The 13894-nt window shown below is 40.1% G+C and overlaps 1 long non-coding RNA gene across 1 annotated transcript; it reads left to right on the top strand.

Annotated features, from left to right (window-relative positions):
- The first annotated feature begins 3082 nt into the window (after positions 1-3082).
- LOC134486002 (uncharacterized) lies at positions 3083-12127 on the top strand. Its single transcript, XR_015672650.1, has 4 exons — positions 3083-3356; positions 4588-4715; positions 8997-9125; positions 9304-12127. It is a non-coding gene; the product is annotated as an uncharacterized LOC134486002 (long non-coding RNA).
- Positions 12128-13894: the final 1767 nt, after the last annotated feature.

Below are 13894 nucleotides of genomic sequence, written 5' to 3'. Positions count from 1 at the left end.
CAAAGCCACAAATCATGGAAGGTGTACATCTCTGTAGTAAATTCTTTGTGTCATAACTGAAATCCAAGAGCTGAAATTTTTTTGCCATTGCCAGGTGAGTGCAAAGAAAATAAATGTTGCCAGCTTGGTCCTGAGCTGGAAGACAGTGGACCTTGTCTGCTGTGTGTGACTCTTGTAGGTTTTCTACATTTATTTGTATCTTTGGTTGCATGTTTTATATGTCTTAGTGTCAAGCATGATTTTAAACTTCTAGGGCTAGAGGAAACAACTCATGGTTGCCCCTTATGAGTGTTGGCCTTTATGAGTGCGTTCACTATCTTAACTTCATGAATGTGTGCCACTTTATCTCCAGACACTTCGCATTATTTTCTAACAGATAAGGTCCTTTGACTTGCCACGCCACTCAATTATCAATGCAAAAAATTGACATTAATGTACCTCGAGTATTAAATCGACAGCTTTTATTCACAATTCTGAATAGTCTAAATGGCGTCCTTCACAGCGAAGTGATTCTTTGGCGAATTCATCATTAGAACTTGCATCACATGATACGACTAATTTCCATGGCTTTTTAATCTGGACCACTTCTTAAACCCTCCTTTGTGCTTCATGATCCTGGAGCTTTTAAAGCTTACAGCTCATTTGTTTTATAAAATGTCTTTCAGTTTGGCCTTGTCTGGTATTTTCTCATAATTAGATTCAGGATGTGTGTTTTTGGCAGAAACACAATGAAAATGATATTATGTCTTTCTCCTGGCGGAGTGGAGGAGACATATGGCACCTAGTTATCCTATTATTAGTGATGTTAACTTTGGTCACTTGGATAAAATGCTCCCGATCAGGTTCTCTCCACCACACAGTCACTCATCGTCACTTGCTGATTAATAAACCTCTGGTTGGAGAGTCATTGTGACTGGGTAAATTTTCAGTAGACATCATTGTTTCAACTACTATTTAGCATTTTTAACTATTTTTCCTAGAATCAATTGTTGTAGAGTGGTTGCCAGGTAATAGTGTTAAATTTTCATATCTTAAATATTCCTGGTAGGGTTCTACTTTAAGGAAGAGCTGAGCACAGCTTTGAAGAAAAGCCCATGGAAGTACAATGACATGTCTTTTAAGTGAGAAGCTCAGAAGTTCCACCTGTGCTGCCAATCTATAAGAGATTTCTTTTAAAAGCTGGAAAATTCTGAAATCCAGTCAAGTTTTGGTTGTGTATCCCAACAATCTTCTAAAGGAGGGAGAGTTCCCCTACAGCCATTAATTTCCCAGAGTCTTAGGATAAAAACCAGCCTGCAGGATTTTGTTGTAAAAGGACATATGTAACTGCTCCATGAGACGGAAAAGTTCTGACAGAAACACGGGTAAGTGGACTCAATGAGGTTCTTAATAAACTGACCTGCACCATTTTGCAAAAGAATGGAAATGAAGGTTGTGTGAATGAAAATACACAAGGTGTATTTTATCAGCAGAGCTGAGAGAAATGCACCAGAACCTGTCTCCATGCACCTAAAGTGTCAGGAGAATGGAAACAACTCCCTTTGGAAAGAGATCCCTTCACAGCGACAGACTTTTCCATTAGCTGGTTAAAAAAAATCTATGGGAAATACTTCTAGGCAATTCGAGTCTTTGGAGCATATAAGAAAACTGCTCCCATGTAAGCGAAAGGGGGGGATGTGGAGAAGAGGGATACATTGAGCAGAGACTGCTTCACACAAGTGTAAATTCTCTGGAAGAAATAAGACGAAGGTCCTCAGTGACTCTAGAAAGTAACCAGGCAGGTAACAAATGTTCTAATGATGAAGCCAAAATATAAAAGAATCTCAAACAAAAATTACAGATGTTCTGAGCTCCCACACTGTTGCATGAGAAGGTCCAGGTCACATCCACAAGAGGTTGGAAAACACAGAGTTGAACTTAGTCAGACTCTAGATGCACAAAAGCTTGCCTCCACGTCAGGTGCACAGAGGTTGACAGTAGGCCGAAAAGAAGGATCTCAATAGAACAAAAAGGACCATGCCCATGTCTGGCACGGAATTCTATCTATTCTTCTATTGTTTTCAAGAAAAACATTTATATGTTAAATCAAAGAGTGAAACTGATGGAGAAGAATGAACTCTGTGAAATGAGAGCGGATCCAGTTTAGAGAAGCAGTCCTACAGATGGTTTTAATATTAGAATTATCCAATAAGGACATGAAATTTTCTATAATAAAAAAAATCTAAAATTTACCATAAAATGTGAACATTATATGTGAGGTCCTAAGGAATTAAAATATAGCTCTAGACATTTGTGATAGCATGGCTTCCCACTTGTTAAAATAGGCCAAATGAGTCAGACCAGTTGATGATGTGGTTAAAGCATAACGCAAAGGCCCAAGTTTGTCCCACAGAACCAACATTATAAAGCCAAAGGTTAGTAGACCTTGTAATCTTACTATCAGGGTGGGGGAAAAGGGTGGGTTCCTGGGGCCTCCTTCATCACCTAGATGGCCAGGCAGTAAGCTCTCAGTTAAAGTGAGAAGATATTGTGTTAAAGAACAAGGTAGAGAGTCCCCAACGAAGACATCGGAGGGTGACCTCTGGTCCTCAGGAAAAAAATACCTGGTGAGAAACAAAGATATGGAGATACTGCAGGGTTTCACCCACTGACTCAATATGAGGGACAGGAGCAGAGGGTGAGACAAAGAATGTGGATGGAAGCATTGGATCTGGTAACAACACTGTCGTCAGGCACAGCACATGGGCCAACTATAAAATGGTCAAAATACTTCTCGTGGAATCCCAGAAGGGGAAGGCAGGGAGAATGTGGTATCTAAGAATTACTGACCACACTGAAAACTGCAGCTACCGATCCTAATAGAGCCATTTCAAAACATCACAGAGTCCAAAGGAACAGCATGGAGTAGAAAACAAGAAGTCACATTTTTCTTAAAGTGATAATGGGAAAAAATAAGTCAGTAGCATAGGAAATCCATAGACTGCAAAAACACCCTTCAAAAATGAAACCAGAAGGAATCTAATTCCAAAGAGGAAAAAAATAACTAGAGTTATTTCTAACTGACCTCCCATTTCTTCTATAGCCACAGGAAAACCTGGATCTGCTGGTGATGTAGAAGAACTCAGCAAGAGAAGGCCAGAGCTCACCTCAGACATTGTGACCTGCTTCAAGCACGCATCCCTAGCCTTCAGTTTAGTTATGAATGCGTTTTTATATGCTAGTGGTTCCAGCTTGCCACATCTCACAGCATAAATGCCCTTATCCAGCTGCCTCTGACACTCATTCCTGGCCAGGCCCTGCAAAACCCCTTGGCTGTTTAACAAATACGACGTGTGTATCCTGGGAAGAGCTAACAGGCAAGGACTTTTCCTTTTGGAATTCTCTATGGAGTTTAGATCTGGGTTCTAACAATCTGGGTTTGGCTGGACACTGAATAGGCTGAGAAAAATGATGTCAAAGGGATGAGAAGGAAAACTCACTTTTCCTTCCTGGTCACTCCAGTTGCAGCCAAGCCCTAGTGAATCCTGCCCTTTGACCTAACCTAACTTCACAGGAAAACGTGTTTCCGGAGGAGCAATGCCCAAATCCTGGTGCACAGGTTGTGGTCGTCAGTAAAGCACTGTGTTTCAGCTCCTACTGTTTTCATATTCCATAGAAGTGGGTGTGTGTGCTGGAGGCTCATTCGTTTGCTAAGGTGTTCAGATTATATTCCTGGATGTAGCCTGTGCAATCATAAAAATGACCATTGTATTTTAAGAACTATCAGTGCTGTGAAGAGAGTTAACCCAACAGAGGAGGGGGAAGATACAATCCTGGTAAACTAACAATTAATCCAGAAACTTAAAGCGAGGTTGGAATAGAACAATGATTGTGGCTTTCAGAGAAGGAAAAATCAAGGAAGTGACTTAAACAGAACATATTCATTGGCATAATAAAAAATCATTTGAATACTCACTCAGAGGTTGAGACAAGTGAAGGACTTGCCCAAACTAGACCTACAAGACCTTGCTCACAAGAAACAGACTTAGAGGGTCTCATAAGAAATATCTCATCCAATGTGGTAGATAAAGCGAATGCCGTAATTGCCTCAAGTTTTCTAGTCTAAAATGTTTATAGAAAAACCTAACCATCAGTAAGCCAAGCCTTGACCTTTAAAAGTTTAGAATATAAAAGAGAAGAAAATCTGTGAATGATCTTAGGGACTTCACCTGACAAGGCAGGCTGGGCATTTTCTTCACCGCTCCAATCAACCAAACTGATATTAGAGGAAAGCAAACTCCTTAGAGGACCCGTCAGCTTATACAGTGAATCGTTACTTATGCACTAAGAGCCACAATAAAATACATTGATTAAAGTCATCACACTTTCCCAATTTGTCGTTATAACAAGATTAAAGAAAATTATGTGTTTTAATGTGAATCCTATTAGTGGTCCCTTAATAGTAAAAGTGACAGTGAGTGGCATGCATGACTCCGGTCCAAGGTCATGGAGTTCCCTGGGCACTGCCTAGGACCAAGTTCTGATGAGACAGGAGGAAGTTCTACAGAAAGTGATAAAAGCTGAGTTCATTTTCCTCTGCATTTTCAGCTACAAAACAGGATGTCAAGCCTTTTTATACACAAGGGATGAAGATGTCTGAGGCAGAAGATAACTAACACAGTCTGAAGGAAGAGTTTTCACTCACACAGAAGGACGCTAGACTAAAGAGAAACTGGGTAAGAAAAAATAGAGTTTCTTTAAATTTGTTACATTTTAAAACTTTCTTCTCATACTTGTACATTGCCTTGCTTCTTGGACTAATAAAACCTAGATTTGGTCAGTAAGAATGTAACTATTTTCTCTTTGGAGCGTTTTCAATTTCCATCTTTTCTCCCTTCGCATCTTCTCTAGTATTTTCTATCCTTCTGAGTAGCTGCAACAGTTTCCATCAGAAAAAAAAAAGTATCTGTAAGTCTTTCAATGAGAGCTTGCCTTCAGCAAGGCACAGAGGGACTCAGAGGAGTCTCACAGTCACACGAAGAACTGTTTTATTGCCTACTTCTTTGCCTGTTATAATATTCCCAAATGAGTATTGGGACAATAATTTTCAAGAACTATTTTAATTAATTAATCTTTGTTTGGATTTTTAAAAAAATATGTCTTTTGTTTTAAAAGCCCCAGGGCACTAGCAGATTGTTAAAAATAAAACCCATTAATTAAATATTCTAAACAAGCAACAGTTACATTAATAGATGGAGAGAGGGAAATTAAGCTTTCAGGAAAACGGAGCACCCAGTAGACTGACTACCTTGTGTATTAAGATCAAGACTGGAAATTCTCAGCTCGCTTAAAATTCAGCACTAGACACCTGCACACATGCCAGGGAACCCCTGTAACATCGTTAGATTTCTGAGCTATTCAGCAATTCTTAGAGTCCTAACTATGCCAAATGCTCACATGCCACTATTTTGACAGAGATATGAAGACCCTGAATTAACCTTAGAAAGATAGTCCTGCTCCTTCCTGACATGGTAGGTTTGACACCTTGGGGCTCACTGTTATCTGCTTTGTGAGCATTTCTGTGTTATAAACTTTCTCCCACAAGCTAAGGCAGGATGTTTTCAGACACACCTCAGGTATCACAGTAATATTTGCTTTTGCAAGTATTGCCTATGGTTCGGATGCCAGGATAAGTGTGCAAGAATATTACATGTTTATTGCTGTGTTGGGTCCTGTTTGGGTCAAAAAAAAAGGGGGACAAGGGACACTTTGCCAAGCTGACTTTAGACATAAACTCACCTCAGTTCTATTCCTACTTAGTGTCCCTCTGTGTCTTACCTCAAACCCACGACAGAGAGAACAAAGAATGAAACAGTGGTAATTACTGTGTACTTTTATTACACATCAGGAACCATGCTGCCTTCTCTTTCTTGTCTCAGTCCTTACAATACCTATAAAATGTGGTCTGCACATTCTTTTCTTTCTTAACTTTTATTTCATCTTTAATCATCTGCATATCCATGTATATGTCTACGCCTGAGTATGTGCCGGGGCCCATAGATGCCATAAGAAGGTGTCGGATTCTTGTTGGAGTGACAGGAATTTGTGAGCTTCCTCGAATGCATGCTGGGAACTGAACTCTAGTCTTTTGAAACCTCAGCACCCACTCTTTACTGCCGAGACACCTCTCCTTCCCACACAAGTTCCTATCACGAAACAAAGCAAAGCCCTGGAAAGAGTTTTCACTTTTCAACATGAGCATGGTGATAAATAAATTATGGTGGGAAATTTAGATGACGTACTGGGAGATTTTTATATCCTAAGCAAAATACTGAAATGGATCGTTTTCTCCATTTATTAGTATGTGTCATTATATGTGATTTCAAACTGTAAAGTTCTACAAGTCACTGAATCTCACTTGGGATACCACAAACATTATTCAAACAACTGACCCTACCTTTTATTAAAATGATTTCATCCTCCGGTGGTAGCCTATGTGCCTCCTGAGAAACCTACCGTAGCAGCCAATGTCACCAGCAGACTTATCTTTTACCTCTCCCAATATATTGGCACATCAATTATATATGTGTATACATTTATGTGTATGTATATACGTATGTACATATAAAGTTACCAACAAACAAACAATACAAATTGGCCAATGGTTAATATTTATTTTGCTTCAGAATTTTAATTACTTTTTGCAGTGTGACATATAACAGTTTGACATCCAGGCAGGCTCGCACAGACCGTCTGCAGCCCAGTTTCTCTTAGGGAATCGGAATGAACGGCATTTGGCTCTGTAATTAAGACTGTTTGTAAGCCAGATAAAGAAAAAGCTGCACATAAAAAAAAAATACCCTACTTTATTAAACCTGGAGCCAAAATCAGACTCTCATTTTTCAGACATTGAAACTTTTACCTGATTTTGACTATATCAATGTGCAATTTACCAAATAAGACCAGCTTTACTCTGTCTAATTATATAGTATATACTTGATGAAACATATATTTAATGAAAACAAATGTATAGTGTGCATTGATGCCTGTAGAAGCCAGATCAGGGTGCTGGATCCTCTGGAACTGGACTAAGAAGTGGTTGTGAGCCACCATACGCAAGAGCAGCAAAGGACTTACCTGCTGTGCCATTGGTCTTGTTCCTAGTATTTTTAAACTAATGAAAACTTACTTTATTTGAGATTTTTTTTCACAAAACACAGGCTGGCATCTAACTCACTGTGTAGAAAATGCTTGATGTTTCTGTCTCTACTTCCCAAGTGCTAAAATTACTGGCCATGTGCCACTGTATCCTACTTAAAAGTCCCCCCCCCCCATTTAATGGCTACCTGTACACCATAATTATGGAAAAGTCTAGGAATTTCTCACTAACCTGCAAAGCTAATGGTAAATATCAATAATAATTTGAGGAGAGGTTTTGCCTATAAATCTTATTTTCTCTGTGTAAGTTTTATTTGGGAAATGATTCTGAATGTTTCCCTTTGTCCGCATTTCCCGTGAGTCTTTGCAAGTACCTTCAGTGATCTACCACAATATAACGGATAACCTCAGCACTAAAGTGTCGTTCACAATTACGAATGCTTTCTCAAAAATCTCTGCAGTCAAGAATCCTTACCAGGAGTCTGTATGATGGCATCTCTCATGAGGCTGCAGCTGACACCAGAGCCAAGACTGCAGTCATTTGGCAACTTCCTCAGGCAAGGAGATCTGCTCCCAGGATGGCCGACTGACAGGGCCATTGGCAGGAAATCTCACTTCCTCACTAGCGGTTGGCAGGAGGCCTCCATTCCTCCCTGTGTGGGCCTCTAAGGCTGCTCAAGAGTCCTCATGGCAAGACATCTGGTTTCCAGGTTTCTATCAGGGAGGATCAAAAGAGAAAGAGTGAGAGACAGAGAGAGACTGGAAGTCACCGTTGCCAGCAAGACACAACCCAGAAGTCAGACTTTGTCATTTGAGCCTTGTCCTTCTGGTTACAAAATTCACCCCTTGTCCACATGGTACCAGTCCACACAATAGCTCACTATCTTGAGTCACAGATAGTAGTTGGCCACCTAGAAGGTGGGCTACCATGTGTTTATTAGCATTTAAAACACACTTTACTGTGCTAGTAGTAAAGGCTGGTTTTGTTTTACAGGAAATGGCTTCTTCACCCATAGCTAGAATCTCAAAAAGGTGAACAGGTGACTCTCATAGAAGAAAAGCCCCAGATCCTGCCAGTAAATCCTTCTCTCTAAAGCACCCAGAAACTTCCTTTTCATGACTGGTCTTACTCTCTGCACTCCAGTTCTTCTTATAATTTTCCAGAACCTCTGCTTTATCCTACAAGTATACTGCTGCAGAGGGCCACCGAAGGAGGAGATGCTGGGTGTTGTTATCTTTATAGCATGTTGCATAGTAACACACCCTTGGTCAGTACTTAGGAAACAAAAAGGAGAGAGAGGGAGGGAATGGAGGAAGGGAGAGAGAGAGAGAGAGAGAGAGAGAGAGAGAGAGAGAGAGAGAGAGAGAGAGAGAAATTGAGAGAGATTGCCTTATATCACTTTATTCCCCATCCTAACCTCATTAAAAGCAATGAAATAAATTAAAAAGGGGAGATGTATATGTATATAAAAAACAAACATTTGTACATAGGCATCTTATCAACATATTCAGTAAAATCCACTAATATCTAAATATCATGGGTCAACATGAATCAGCACCTGTTCTTCGAAAAGAGAAAATACCATCACTCTGCCACTTTTAAATCTTGGAGGATAACTTAAAGGATGAGGAAGAGAGAGAATATAGAGATGTCAATGAATACAGATTTCCCTTTAATCCATTCCTTATCGTTTGCTTCTCAATACACCACTGGGCAACCACTATGCACAAGGAATCAGAAAAGATACCACAATATCTGGTGTCAATCTATTAGCTTTGATCCTACTCACAACCTTGCATTGATCAAACAAACAAACAAACAAAAATCAAACCACGAATATTTGTGTTTACTCTTGCAGAGAGATCTAATGGGGCAGAAATACACCCCATTATTAATTGTACCTGGGGATTTCGGAAAAGTACCTGGATGGAGACAGGGTTCCGTTAAGCATCAGCGTAGAGTCCTGAACCCTTCAATCAGTGCCATGGTAAAGTCAATCTTTGAGTTCCTAAGTTATCATTTCTGTTGGGTTTCCCTTATGCTTCTAATCTGGACCTTCTGTTATTAAATGCCGATGTATTGCGCACTATTTGGTTGCTGTAATAAAACACGACGACAGAAAGAAACTTGAAGAAGAAAGAGTTTATTTGAGATCTCTCTTCCAGTGGGAGAGTCCGTGGTGGTGCGTGAGGCGTGGCAGAGTGGGAGGATCCGGAAGCAGAGAGATCACATTTCATCAGCACCGGAAGCAGTGGAAACAGGGGTTGAGTCTGGGTGGTAAATCCTCAAAGCCCATCCCCGTTGGTGTACTTCTTATCAAGGCTCTGCCACCTGCAAGTCTTACTTACAACTTCCTCAAACAGCACCACCTGCGGCGACCAAGTGTTCAAATTGACGAGCCTACAGGGAACACCGCACATTCAAACTACCATAGGATACCAGATGCATGCCAGCAGAGATTACAGGGGTCATAAAAGGGTTGAGTCACAAAGAATTCAGGAGGCACAGGTCGTTGAGAAAGGGGGGGGGCAAATTATGAATCTTTCAGATCAACATTCTGATTTGCTTTCTACTGATTTTTGTTCCCTTTTTTTTTTTAAACCAAATATGTGTTTTACTCTTTACCGCCTGACCACCATTCTATGCTTTGTCGCTATGATTTTTTTTTTTTATTATTAACTTGAGTATTTCTTATATACATTTCGAGTGTTATTCCCTTTCCCAGTTTCCGGGCAAACATCCCCCTCCCCCCTCCCCTTTCTTATTGGTGTTCCCCTCCCCACCCTCCCCCCATAGTCCCCCTCCCCCCAACAGTCTAGTTCACTGGGGGTTCAGTCTTAGCAGGACCCAGGGCTTCCCCTTCCACTGGTGCTCTTACTAGGATATTCATTGCTACCTATGAGGTCAGAGTCCAGGGTCAGTCCATGTATAGTCTTTAGGTAGTGGCTTAGTCCCTGGAAGCTCTGGTTGCTTGGCATTGTTGTACATATGGGGTCTCGAGCCCCTTCAAGAACTTTGACAAGGCTATGTGGGTAGAGACGCAGAGACATCAGTGATAATGAGTAGTAGAATACTCTAACTACTGCTGCAATTACTCTACACACATAATCTCATTAAACATGCCAGAAACCTGGGGTATACACACATTGAATTGTCCACCATCAGCAAACCTAGCAAAGAGTAGGTTTAGGTGTCAAAAGGTTGAAGAATCTGACTTCAGGCTAAAGGTCCTTAAGTTCTCTTAAATACTACATTTCAGTGACAAGATTGTAAATGTCTTACAATCCAGCCAACCGGGGCAGCACATAAACACAATCCCAGATCCAATGAGGCCAAGGCCAGAAGAAGGCAAATTCCAGCCTACCCTGAGCTAACACAGACAGGACCAGTTCCGTGCTAGCTTGGGCTACACAATGAAATAGTTGCAAAAATTATAACTAAGCGCCCTTCCTTATTTAGGAGTACGAAGTTTAAGCAATACTTGGGGGGATGGTGTTAAACATTTTCATCCAGAACTGTCACCCAAGGATTTGTGTAGTGTGGTGGCTCTGGACTGCACGGCTCACAACCCTTTCCACCTACACACTCCCAAACAGAGCAACACCAGAGGGGGTTTTCCCCAGAACGAAATAAACCTAAAATAGTTCAGTTTCTAATGTTGCATCCTTCTGCATGAAGTCACCGACTTAAGCATGAATGCCTTTTTGTTTTCGTCCCAGCACCCCAAGGAAACCCCAGTACCGGACAGTATTCGGATTTGTCTTCCCTGAGACTCTGAACTTGCAAATAAGGGCAAATACACAGATCATTACATTTAAGAGAAGACAGATCTCTTATCAGTGTCAGAAAGGAAGCTAAAAATCTCATAAAAATGCTAATGATCATATCTATCCCAAATGCCCTCGCTCAGTACAAAGTTTCCTTTTGATAACTCCATGTCGGGCTCTCCTCCCTCTCTTCTTAATCTCCATTTCTCAGTATGAACTTGGAGCAAATAACATAAATCTATAAAAAGATACCAGGCATTCTGTTCCAAATATAATGCTTAGATAATAATGTGATTGTTGAACTACAGAGCATGCTCTGCTCATTAGCAGTGAACTCAGATGTGAATGTGCCTCTGTCGGGCTCCTGGCTGGCCCAGCGATTTCGTTCCAGCTGCAGTGCCTGAAGCCTGCTGGCCATGTTCTGCAGAGCGGAGTCCACTCTGTCCGCCCCATTAGCTGCCATTCTTCACTTCCAATAGCGTTCTTTGCAGCCATTTCTTAATCCAGGCAGAGAGAATTATTTTTTTTTCTAACAATGTGGCTGTGAACACTCCTGTAGTTGCAAGCCTTGGTTTGTTTAGGCAAATAAATACAGTGTTATGTGACAAGGCTGTGATAATCCTCGATCTGTCTTGAGCCTTGTGATACACACACACACACACACACACACACACACACACACACACACTAGTTGTACCCTTGTTTGAGCAAAGTCCACTTCCTATTTGAAAACTCGAAAATATTGATTCTAAGGCAGTTCAAGGCCACGAGATGGTATTTTTGTTGACGAGTGATCACAAGCTTTTCCCTTATATATTTTTATATCCTATGAGATACATAAAATTAGAAATCTACAGTTAACTCTTGGAAGCACAACTTTCTGCAGGTGACATCTAAGGCAAAGGTGGTGATCTATGTCCAGCCTAGGTGACAAAATGAGCCTCCCCCAACCAAAAAATTAAAAAAAAAAGCTTTTTAAAAAAAGAAGTAGTGATTTTATTTTTATTGTGGAATTTGAGTAGAGATTTATCTTAGATTGCATTATATTTAAAATGCTTAGTTTGGCTTTGTTGCTTTTTTTTTTTTTGTTTTAGAAAGAAATTTCTACAAAATACCTTAAATTGTGTTCCAAACAGTCATGCTTTATGGTTCCAAATGATCACTGTGAAGAAAATAAAAATGTGCTTTCACATGAATAAAGGGTTCTCACTGTATGAGACTTAAACTCTCTCTGCTTTTCTTTCTCCCCCTCCTCCTCTTCCTTTTCTTCTTTTTCTTTCTCCTCCTCCTCATTCTTCCTCCTCCTCTCCCCCCTCCTCTTCTTCTTCTCTGGCTCTAAATCAGAAAAACGTTGTGGATCAGGGAAGATCAACAGATATATCCTAATCAAAGCTGTTGCAAAGGAAATTTATTTGACTTAAATTTCTAGGTGTTAAACTAAAATCCCCAGAACTAAACATCGCAAGGACATTATTTCCAACAAGACTCCAGTAATATTAGGTATTGATGCGATCAGTTTAGCATCCTGCACACCTGGATTCCTTTTGACCGTCCATCATGCCCATGCCCTTCTTCTGACGGGATAAATGAGTCTGATTTTGTCCATGGATCTGCTCTTTATCCTTGAAAACTGGTTTCACTTCATTCCTGGAGCTGCACAAGGAAGAGTAGCGTTTGCTTTGTCACTGAGTCATATGTTGGGCAAACAGTTATAGGCGTGAAAAACTGAGAATGCTTGGTCATAGTTTCATCCGAACATGTATTAAAGCCTGTGCTTGTGCTTGGAGGTCTTGTGTTTGGATGAGGCTGGTCTCACTTTAGAAACTTACACAGATGTCAGCTCAGTCAACAGAATACCTCAGTGTCACCACACCTTCCTGGAAACAAGTCCTCTATGTATAGAAAAGTTGCCAAATGCAGCATTTTGAGTGTGTACTCAGGAGACACCGCCAAGTAGAACCAGCCTGCTAAGCTAAGGCCTCCTGACTCAAATAGATGTGTGAGGAAACATTATTATTATTTTAAGGCAACTGAGGTTTGATATAATCTGTGAGGTTTTAATAGTTAGCTGCATGAATATGGGAGCTACGAATGTTATGAATAACAATTAAATCATATATTTTATAATAAATTTATATATAAAGCATATATAATTTATAATATATTATATGTAATATATAAATCAATATATTATATATAAATTATATATAAATTTTTGATATATAATTTATATAAACTTGTAATAAAAGTATAATTTATAATAAAATATAAATTAAATATGAATGTTAATTAAAAATCTGGAATGAAAGAAAAGAGTATTGTTTCCCCACTATGAACTGCATGTTAAAAATAACTAGAGGGGGATGCCACCCATCCAGTTACTGTGCTTGTGTGTCTGATGGTTCCTTACTTCATGATCATTTATTTACTGTGCAGTTCCTTGCATTGGTGCTAGCGATGTACCATGGGGTCAATTCTACATGCTAGAGTCCATTTATGTCACTTCTGGAGCAGGTAAGGTAGTTGTTTCAGCTCATATTTCAGTCTTTCTCTCCAGATGTTTTATGCCCCACCCCTTAGAAAATGCTAGTGTCCCGTGAAGAAATGCTTTACTTAGCATCCACACAGAAGCTTCTGGTTAAGAGAAATGCATGTAAATATGGCAGTCATTGTCTGGTCCACGGCAGCTTTCATGAGTCCACACAGAAGCTCCAATGGCCACTTCCAACACAACCTCAAAAGGCCCTTCGCCAGAGTCCTTTTATATGGACTCTGAATTCCCCCTAGTAACTATATAGAATATTGTATATTGCTTTAAGCTTCTGAGTTTCTGACATGTTTTTAAGTAGAAACAGATAATTCATAGGCTTACACTGGATCCATAAATCAAGAATGGTATCAAGGATACGAAAAGAAGTTTGATTCCTTGGGCATGGGAGCTGTGGAGACAGTGTTTCCTCATCCACTACATAACTATCCTAAGTTCAGG

Source organism: Rattus norvegicus, chromosome 2 (assembly GCF_021556685.1).
Source record: "Rattus norvegicus strain SHRSP/BbbUtx chromosome 2, alternate assembly SHRSP_T2T, whole genome shotgun sequence".
NCBI lineage: Eukaryota > Metazoa > Chordata > Mammalia > Rodentia > Muridae > Rattus > Rattus norvegicus.
The sequence above is the reverse complement of the archived record's forward strand: the minus strand, read 5'-3'. Positions and strand labels throughout refer to the sequence as shown.